We start from the raw sequence: 10,639 nt of genomic DNA, 5'->3' as shown, positions 1-10,639 counted from the left end.
AATATTTCACACTCCCCCCTCCCCAAAATTCCAATATCCCTTCATACTTTTCTTTTTTCCCCTGATGTCTTTTACCACCTACAACACCCAATATTTACTTATTTGTTGTGTTTATTGTGGCTCCCCTTCTACCCATTAAAATATAAGCTCCTGAAGGCACAGGTATTTGTCTATTTCATGTACTACTGTATTGCATATTCTGCCCAGCCTACCATCTGGCAGCAGAGCTAGTGTTAAAGCTACCAAAGATTAAATAAATACATTGAATACATAAAGACAGCACAGGGATATTTCTGGTCTCTTCTTTTTGCATTTAAATTCTTCTTGGCACCTACGCAAGACACTTAAGCCACTTCCAGAATGAACTTCCACGTGACTTATTTATCCCAAACTCAAGTTGTTCCCCAGGAGCCTTGCATGCCCAGGGACATAATATCTCCAACAGACTTTGCTATGATTATGAACTGAAGGGCAACAGGGAGGGACTTGCAAGAGACCACAATTACTGATCAACTCAGTGGCAAAGCCCTTCAAACTGATTGCCAGATGCACAGCCCAAATGCCTGGCTGGTTGGTTACATTTTCACTTCTCAGGAAAATGCCTTATAGTAGAGGAATGTCTATAGCAACATGAAAGTGTTCATGTAGCTAACTGACAAGGAGGATTTCAGGCCCTGGGGCAAACATGTCTGTCTTTGGCACTTAAGGCATTAGGTTTTTGTACATTGGAGATCACACATTCCTAGCACAATGGAGATGCATACTCTGTTGGAGGTCACACTCTGACAAGCATCTTATAAAAATTTTGGGATGCATCATCCATATCAGTATCTTTTCTTTGTTTCTCATCTGGTTCTTTACCAACTCTAATCTTTATCCTGTCATCCTACTTTTGAACATAAGTAAGATGACCAGCTATTATCTTCTTCTTACAAATAAATATTTGTGGCATTTATCTAATTTGATCACTTTCTGAGTTTTGAAAACCCTCCTCTCTGATTTCCATGCATAGCCACTGCTTCCTAGCATTTCCAGCATTACTCACTAGCCACACCCAACTCCTCAGTTCCGACTTTTAGGTCGGCCTCGCCTCCAAGTATTATTTAATGGTCAGTGCACGCTAGAATTTATGAATCCTTGGTATTTTCTTCTTTTTTCTCTATACAGTCTCCCTGGATAATTACATTCAGACCTACAGACCAAAGATTCCTAAACTATATTTCCATCTGAGATATTCTCCTGAACTCCAGTTCTATAATTACAACTACACAGGAGTCGTGCAATATCCCACAAGCATCTTATATCCAATTGTTAATACTCAGCACTTCCCATCACAATTGCTCTTATTTCCATTTTTTTTATCATTGTAACACCAGAATCCCCCAAAGTAACTAATTCTGTACTCTTCCTTGGCTCCTTTCATTCAAAAGATCACCAAGTCTTCTCACCAAGTCTAATCCGTTCTCATGCCCACGTTACTGCCTTAGGATGGGTCCTTTTTTCTCATATAGTATCTTACTATAACCTACTATCAAATCCATCCTTCATCATATCTGAGGTGAAGCTCTAAAAAGCATACTTTTTAATATCATATTCTCTCTTTGTAAAAATTATTAATACAGCTATTGCCTTTTCTCATAGAATGAAGCCCAAACTCATTTTCATGGCAAACTCTTTCACCATCACATCTTTCCTAACTCCATCCTTATTTCCTGTCATCATGTCCTCCTCTGCACACTATTATCATCTGAGATCAAATTTCTTTAGATTTGCCATACCTCTCATCCTTGTCACAGACTGATCCAGCTATATTAAATACCCATATTCTACTTCTTTTTCAAGGTAACTCTTTTTCCAATTTCAAATCTTGGCCAGGCATTGCCTACTGTAAGAACCTTTCCTTTGACACCCACCTCATTCAAGTAGCTTTCCTAGGTTTTCCTTTGGGGCCCTTCATATTCCTCTATTAATGTATTTAACCTGAATATTGAAACTTTTGAAGGCAATAACAGAATTGTAGCTTTTATCTCCATATACCCATTCCCTAGAACTATTCTTGTTACCTAGAACACCATCCAAAAATGTTCAATGAATGAATAAATGTATTCAAGATGTAGTTGGCAAAATAAATTATAATAAACTAGAGGTCCAGTGCACGAAATTGTGCATGGGTAGGGTCTCTAGTGACTGCCGGCTGCCGGCCAGGGCCTCCCTTCCCCAGCTGCTGGCTGCTGGCCAGGGCCTTCCTTCATTCCACACCAACCCCCTGGTGGTCAGCACACATCATAGTGAGTGATCAACCTCCTGGTCGGTTGGACTCCCAAGGGGACACATTTGTATATTAGGCTTTCCTATATATAGATTATTTTATGTTGATAAAGGGATTATATCTCATTTTCATGATTATAAAAAGTAAAATTAACTTTACTGCTGCTCTTTCGATCCAACTTACATTTGCTGGTTACAAAGAAGTGGGAATGGTACAGAAAACTTCCATTTGGACATAGTCTCTAGGATAAATTTGTGTTCCATGGGCACAATGCTAGTTGTAGTGGAATTGTGTGTTGAACTCGTCCTAGACAGAGAGATATTCCTATATGATTTATATAGGAATATATAAATATATAGGCCCGTGCACCAGGCCTCTATCCTATATAGTAAAAGGGTAATATGCCTCCCAGCACCGGGATCAACGGAGCCGCTAGGCCTCCTGGCACTGGGAACAGCGTGACAGGGGGCAGCGTCCAAACCCCCTGATCGCCCTTCGGCTCTCTTGTGACAGGGAGAGGGGCCACAACCTCCCATTCCACCCTGATCTGTTCCTGACAGGGGTAGTCGCCCCAACCCCCTGATCGCCCTGCGACTCTGTGTGTGACAGGGTGTGGTGCCCCAACCCCCCCCTACCCCCCACGGGCCCTGCTCTGTGTGTGATGGGGTAGAGCCATAACCTCCCCATCGGCCTTGCCCTGAGTGTGACAGTGGCGGCGCTCCAACCCCCTGATCGGCCCTGCTCTGTGTGTGATGGGGTAGAGCCATAACCTCCCCATCGGCCTTGCCCTGAGTGTGACAGTGGCGGTGCCCCAATGCACTGATCGGCCCTGCTCTGTGGGTGATAGAGGGCAGCACCCCAACCGCCCCCCATGGACCCTGATCTATGTGTGACGAGGTCGAGCCATAACCTCCCCATTGGCCCTGCCCTGAGTTTGGCAGAGTGCGGTGCCCCAACCCCCTGATCTGCCCTGCTCTGTGTGTAACAGGGGGGCGGTGCCCCAACTCCCCTATCAGCCCTGCTCTGTGCATGACTGGGGGTAGCTCCCCAACCCCTTGATCGACCCTTCTCTATGCATGACAGGGTACGGAGCCCCAACCCCGCTGATGGGCCCTGCTCTGTGCATGACAGGGGGCAGTGCCCCAACCCCCTGATGGGCGCTGCTCTGTGCGTGATAGGGTTCAGTGCCCCAACCCGCTGATGGGCCCTGCTCTGTGCATGACAGGGGGTGGCGCCACAACCTCCCCATCTACCCTGCCTTGAGTGTGACAGGGGGCAGTGCCCCAACCCCCTAATCGGCCCTACCCTGAGCGTGACTGAGGGTGGCATCGCATCCTCCCGATCCGCCCTGCTCTTTGCATGACAGGGGAAGGAGGCCCAACTCCCCAATCGGCCCTGCTCTGAGCCCGACCAGGGCTGCACCTAGGGATTGGGCCTGCCTTCTGCCACCTGGGAGCAGGCCTAAACCAGCAGGTCGTTATCTCCCGAAGGGTCCCAGACTGTGAGAGGGCACAGGCCGGGCTGAGGAATCCTCCCCCCCCCCACGAGTGCACAAATTTTTGTGCACCGAGCCTCTAGTGAATTATAAAAAGCCACTTTTATGAGATTATGGGATCACACATCAAAAGCCCATTTTTTGCCATTAGTATTAATGATAACATGGGTGTTATGTCTTATGGTAAGTTTATTGCTAAACCTTTTAAAAGCTATTTGTAAAGTCAAAAGATAGAAAAACATTTTTTCCTTTAAAAGGGGATTTTGGCCTAGAAGTGCCTTCCTCATCTTCAAAGCACTTACAAACGCTGACACACTCAGTGTAGAAGATTTTAATAGCTTTGAAGAAAACTATTTAATTGTAAAATATGATTTTATGATCAACTTTCCTAATGCTTATTCACAAAATAATGTGACTGTGAGTGTCATTATTGTAATAGTATTTGCCACAGAATGACAATTAGCAAATTTATAGTGAATATTAGCCGCCTGGTTTGCCCTGGAGGGCGTCCTGGATCAGGGTGGGGGTCCCCACTGGGGTGCCTGGCCAGTCTGGGTGAGGGGCTGAGGGCTGTTTTCAGACTGGGACTGAAGCTCCCAACTGCTCCTTTTTTTCTTTATTTTTTCTTTTTTATTCTGGGCCAGCTTTAGACTGGCTCCAGCTCTGAGTCTTCTGCTTCTGAAAGCAGGTATCTGGTTTGTTTCGGTTCTACAATCGAAACTCTGTATCAACTCCAGCTCTGAGATCCCAGCTCCCTGAAAGCTGGTTTCTGGGGGTTTTTTTTTAGCTTCTATTTGTTACTATGTTTCTTAAACTGCAGGCTGAGAGGCCGGTAAGGCAGGCGGGGAACGTTGCAGTCCTCTGTCACTGAAGCAAGCAAGCCTCATGTTCAGTTTAAGCTTCCTGGCTGCTGGCCGACATCTTGGCTGACAGCTAATTTGCATATTGCCCCTGATTATCCAATGGGAAGGGTAGTGGTCGTACACCAATTACCATGTTTCTCTTTTATTAGATAAGGATATGTTCATTATGCTTTGTGTTAATATAATTCCTCATCTATTTATGAGAATTATTCATAAAGCCAACACTTCTTTTTCTTTGTCTTGCCGAGCCACTATAAAATAACAGAAATGATTTAAATCTCTATAGCTATTTGTAAATAATAACATCTTAGCTGTTTGCATAATAATAACTGATGTGTAGAAATTCAGTTGTACACATGTACAGCTTTACTACTCAGTAAGTGCACGCTCAATTCTACGATTTCTGCAGAGGTTAACATTTCTCCGCTTTCTTGCCATAGGATCATTTTTCTCCACTTCCCCGAGGGCATATCTTGATGGAGGTCTTCTCTTAATGGCCGCATAGAGTTTAGAAGACAGTAGCATTTACTCCTGCCAACTTCTCCTCGAGCATCCTTAGACTCAGTGCTTCAGGAACTGGGGGCAGCTGACAGCTTCTGTCTTCACCGACCTATCTCACTTCCTTCAGCAATCTGGGGCCAGTGGTCTTAACCCCACCTCCTTTTCATGGCTATGTCTAGTCACATTGTCCCACAGGATGCTGTCCTAACTGCATTATGTTCCATCCTGGCACATATATCTACCAAATGAAAAATAACTCAATTAAAGCCAGGCAAAAATCAGGAAACGTGAAACCCTTTCATTGTAATTTTACCCCAGCACAGAGCACACAGCGGAGTTTTCATGTCGATTCTGTGACTCCCAGATAGTTTTCCGCTGCACTGCTCAGCTTTCAATCAGTGGGATAAATAGGAAGGAATAGGGATGCCTAGAGTAGCAGGCGTAGGAGCCACAGTTTCTAACAGAATATTTAGAAAATGGGGCCTATTAATATCAAAGAATATGCAGGAAATGTTACAAGATGCCTTAATTATAATCATTCCTTATTCCTGCAGGACTCAGGTCCTTGCCTAGATAGAGGAAAATGGAGCTAGTTCTATAAAAATAGGCTAATGACTTTGGTGTTGATTTATGTTTATTGTAAATATACTAGACACATCACTGGCCAAACATGTGCAGCATTTAAATAGTACTAGAGAATGACACAGCACCTCCTCATGGGATTGTGTTTTCACATCTTGTGACCAGTGCATCAATTAGATTTTAGGAAAAACACTCCTCAAAGAAGCTGTTCTTTCAATACAAGCTTCTCCAAGTCTTTTTGGGGGAGGGCCATGATTACAATTTTAGTAAATACAATAATTGTTATCTTGTAAAGGCCCTCATTTTATTTTAATATTTTTTTTAACTTTTTTATGACAATAAATGGTTTAAAGATGATTTTTTTTGTCATATTGCTTGTTTGGTGTCAGGATATAAAACAAAATGAATGTGTGTACATACAAGTACAGACATAAACGTTGGAACATAATTCAGGCACATAAATGAATTTTATAAAACTGGTTTTATAGAGAGAACCATAATGGAATTTTTCCAAACACTGATGTAGGTTACTATTAAGATCAGTAGGAATGAGCAAGTTCTACCTGTGAGGTTATGCTAACAGACCTCATTTGCACATCTTAGGAAGGCTGGAGTGTTTATCTGGAAGATTCCCTGTAATTTCTGTGGGTACTTTTAACTGGAGATTAGTACTGATGACCTCTTAGGTTACTGATACCAAAACATTCAGAAAAACTGGAAGAATCTATACTAATAAAAGCCTAGGTGGCCCTCGGGCCCTTGTACCCTTACATCATCACAAGATGGCTGACAGGGAGGACAGTTGGGGGCAATCAGGCTGGCAGGGGAGGGCAGTTGGGGGCGATCAGGCAGGCAGGCTAGCGGTTAGAAGCCAGCAGTCCCAGATTCTGAGAGGGATGTCCGACTGCCAGTTTAGGCCCAATCCTGGTCCCAGATTGGAGAGGGTACAGGCTGGGCTGAGGGACACCCTCTCCGTCCCCCCGCCCCCCCCCCCTCGCCCATCCAGTGCATGAATTTCATGCACCGAGTCTCAATTAGTATTAATATTAGCACCGTTACATCCAAGGATATCACTGCTGGCGAACTCCAGGTGTTCTCTTAAGTCCCCTCCCCTCACGTGCTTCATCTCCAAGTAAAACTTGTCCTGGTGGCAATGACCTCAAATAATGTCGTTTGGGTGATTAAAGCTCTGACGACAATGGGCTTCTTGAGGGAAGTCAGGATAGCCCTTCAGATGGATTTTTTTATAACCACCTCAGTGGCAGTTGGCACATGCCAGGCCAAGCACACCTTAATCCTAGGCACCCTTGCAGATGGTTCGCCAGAGCACTAAGCACCAACGAAGCACAGCTGGATGATGGGAGGGGTTGCAAAGTGAGAAGAGGAGGTTGCCAAGTCAGAAGACATGGCAACTCCCAAATTACAAAACAAAACAAAAAAAATGGTTTCCACCAGGCTGGGTGGGGGAGTGGTCGCTTTGACCCCGGGCAGTCTAGTTCTTCAGACTCCTCCTCAGCCTACCCAGTGTGGAGGCCGCGTTCACGGGTGGCACCCCCTCCCACTCTGTACCTGATGGTGAATCTGCGACTTCTGTTGAGATTCCTGGGGGAGCCCCCAGGGCCGCGCTTCAAGACTGGGCTTGGGGTAGCTGTCACCAACACAGGGGGCTCAACTGGGGGAGTGGTGGATATGGTTTCCACCAAGTCGGGTGGGGAAGTGGTCACATTCGACCCTGGGCAGTCTAGGTAATGGAAGGCTGTTCAGTCTTCTCACTCATTGACTGACCCACCTCCTGGCGGGAGAAAATGCTCCTGGCCTCAAGGGAGGGGTAGGGCCTTACCCGGATGGTGCGGCCGGGCATCATAGACTCCGTCACTCTTAGGATCCCATATGTCGCCATCACTCTGTCGAACGTTCCGCTGTGTCACTGACTTGGTAGATCTCTTCCTGCTTGAAGCCCAGGTCCAGCATCATTGCTGTGACACTGGGGTCCGAGTCCCCCTGGGGCGGCTCAGTGTGGGGCCACAGCGACTCCTCCTCCTGGCCCATGTTGAGCCAGGGATCCTCCATGACCTCTTCCATGGTCCACCTCTGGATAGGGTCCACTGTCAGTAACCTGTTTAAAAAAATTTGCCTTGCCTGCTCAGGCAGTGCGGCACTTCGAACTTCCCCGCCAGGATCTTCTCCCTCTGTCCTACAAAGTAGGTCCCCCGGAACCGTACCTTTCCCGTCACCATCTTGTACAATGTCACCCCTAAGCTTCAGACGTTGCTTTGTAGCCGTAGTAGTTTGTCTCTTCAAGATCTCGGGGGCCATGTAGTAGATTGCCCCTCAGAAGGTGCTCAGTTCTTTGCCTCTTGCTTCTTTTGCGAAAACGAAGTCAGTAAGTTTGATGTTTCTGTTTGTATCTACCAGAATGTTGGTGGGCTTCAGGTCCCGGTGGGCAAGGCCCCTGTGGTGGCAGTACTGGAGCGCGGACACCAGCTGCAGGAAAGCCGCGCTAAAACCTGTCTTTTTGGTGGGAGACTCGCAACATGTAAATTGTCATAGGAAACTCAAGGCCCTTCTAACCCTCCCCGGGCTGGCCCTCGCTGTGGCCAAAGGGAGAGACTGGCCTGCCCCCATTGGCCTGCTCAGTGTGGAGGCCGCATTCATGGGCGGCTCCCCTTGGGGCCCCACCGCTGACGATGGTGCTCCTGTGGCTACTGTTGTGCATCGTGAAGGAGCCCTCAGGTGCGCGCTTGAGGACTGGTCTGTGGGTAGCAGTCCTGATCTCAGCGGGGTTGATTGGGGAATGGTGGGAATGGCTTCCAGGCTGGGTGGGGGTGTGGTCGATTTCGACCCAGGCAGTCTTTGTCTTCGGTCTCCTCCGCATATGCCCAGTGTGAAGGCCACATCCATGGGCGGCTGGCCGGTGGTCTCCACCTCTGCTGATAGTGCTGCCGTTGAGGATCCTTTTGCACATTGTGGGGGAGCACAGAGGGACGCACTTCAGGACTGGGCTGCGGGTAGCTGTCCTGAACTCAGGGGTGTCGGCTGGGGGAGCGGTGGGTATGGTCTCCACCAGGTCGTGTGGGGAGTGTTCACCTTCGACTCTGAAAATGCTCCTGGCCTCAAGGGAGGGGTAGGCCCTTACCCAGATAGTGCGGCCAGGCATCTTGGTCTCCATCATTCATAGGATCCTTCTGGTGTCCAACCCCAGCAGTTCCAGGGGTTCAGGGATCCCCAAAGTTGTGGACGGAGTTGGCGAAGAAGGAAGGACACAGAGACAGTGTTCAGTTGATTAGCAGCCTAGCCAGGATCTCCAGCCAGGATCTCCAGCCAAGTTCTTGTCTGGATCTCCAGAGAGGTTCAGCTTCGGATCTCCAGCCAGCTTCTGTGGCCATTTTCCCTCGCTAGGTTCTCCAGCCAGTTTCTGTCCAGGTTCTCCAGCCTGGTTCAGTCACCAGGTTCTAGTCAGGTTCTCTTGCCAATTTCTGTAGTCAGGTTCAGTCCAGGATCTTATGCCATGTTCTCTCCAGGGAAGTTCTTCTGTCTCTAGAGAACGTTCTGTGTAGGTTCTGTGTTCTGAATTCTGTCCCTTGCTGTCTTGTTGCATCTGTATTTATACCAGTTGATTCCAATCCTATCAATCTATATTCCAAATGTTAGGGTGTTTCTTATCTCCATTCCAGGGAGTAAAGATTATGTAGCTTAAGCATGATTATTTGTAGTTAAAGTGATTAACTACCGGCCTGGCACTTAGTTAAGGAGTTTCATCCCCTCCCTAACTTCAGGGAAAAATCCCTACCTGGGGAAACAACCTTTCTCGGAGAGGTGACCTTGGTTAAAACACACAGCGCTAAGGGGAGCAAACATATTAAGAACAGTATGCTATATACGCCAGTTCCCTTGAAACATATGCTGTGCAGATGTTTCTATCCTGCAGCGACTGTGTCAAGCAGCAAGGATGGACCGGCTTCTGGCAAATTCCCCCTTTTTTATTGTTTAAATGATAGCGCATGGAAATCAGTGGCCACCTCTCAGATTGGGCCATTTAAGACTCGGAAGAAGACTGGCAAGCAATGACAGTGAGCATAACTATAAACATAGTGGATGGAGCACACAAGGAGCCCCATTCCTGTAGAAGTTTGCCAGCCTCTTCAGTCAAGGGATTTCAGCTGTCCTCAAGTTGTTGGTTTGATTGTCTTTGTTGGTCTAGGTAGCGGGCGGCGTCACTGGCGACAACAGGCTTCCCGAAGCATCAGCAAGTTGAAGGGCTGCATCAAAGGGTCCATCAGGGCCGTGGTTGATGGTGGTGTCGATGTCCAAGGAGGAGTAAGCTGTGCCCTCTGGGTCAGCTGATATGGAAGATGGAGGGTAGTAGAGAGAAAAAGAAGAGAAAGCAAAAGAACTACAAGGCATGGAAGTGTTTAGAAAAAAGAGGGAGAAGAAAGGGGAGAAGGCAGCATCCTGACACAGCCCTTTCCTTCAGCTTCCCCTTTCCCTGTGGTCCAAGGTAGAAATGGGAAACAAGTGCTGTTGCAGTGAGAGGGCAGCTGCTTTCAGCCAGTCTCTGTCTTTACCTGGGTCCCGATCTGAGCTGGGCGTGGGAAGCGGGAAGCAGCCATGGGGACAGGAGACCTTCCTCAGAAGGGGCGAGTGTTCAAGCCCCTGAACCATTGGGGGGGTGAGGATCTGTGCCCCACCTCTGTTGAACCCCAAGTTCTCTCCTACTGCCCCCCGACTGTGCCTGTCTTAGGTTGCCCCACCCTGTGGGGTCTTACCCGTCTTTGACTACCAGCCATCTCTGGGCCAAGTAGGGTGATGTGAGGTTCAGTTCTGTCTCCTTAGTAGCCTATGTCCCTCTGGCCTCCATGCCCAGCAACTGCCTTGGGATCCCCTTTCCTGCTGGCGGGGCCCCAGCATTGATCACATATCTTGGGGAAC

The sequence above is a fragment of the Myotis daubentonii genome, chromosome 2 (assembly GCF_963259705.1).
Source record: "Myotis daubentonii chromosome 2, mMyoDau2.1, whole genome shotgun sequence".
In the NCBI taxonomy this organism is placed as follows: domain Eukaryota; kingdom Metazoa; phylum Chordata; class Mammalia; order Chiroptera; family Vespertilionidae; genus Myotis; species Myotis daubentonii.
Note: the sequence above shows the minus strand (reverse complement) of the source record.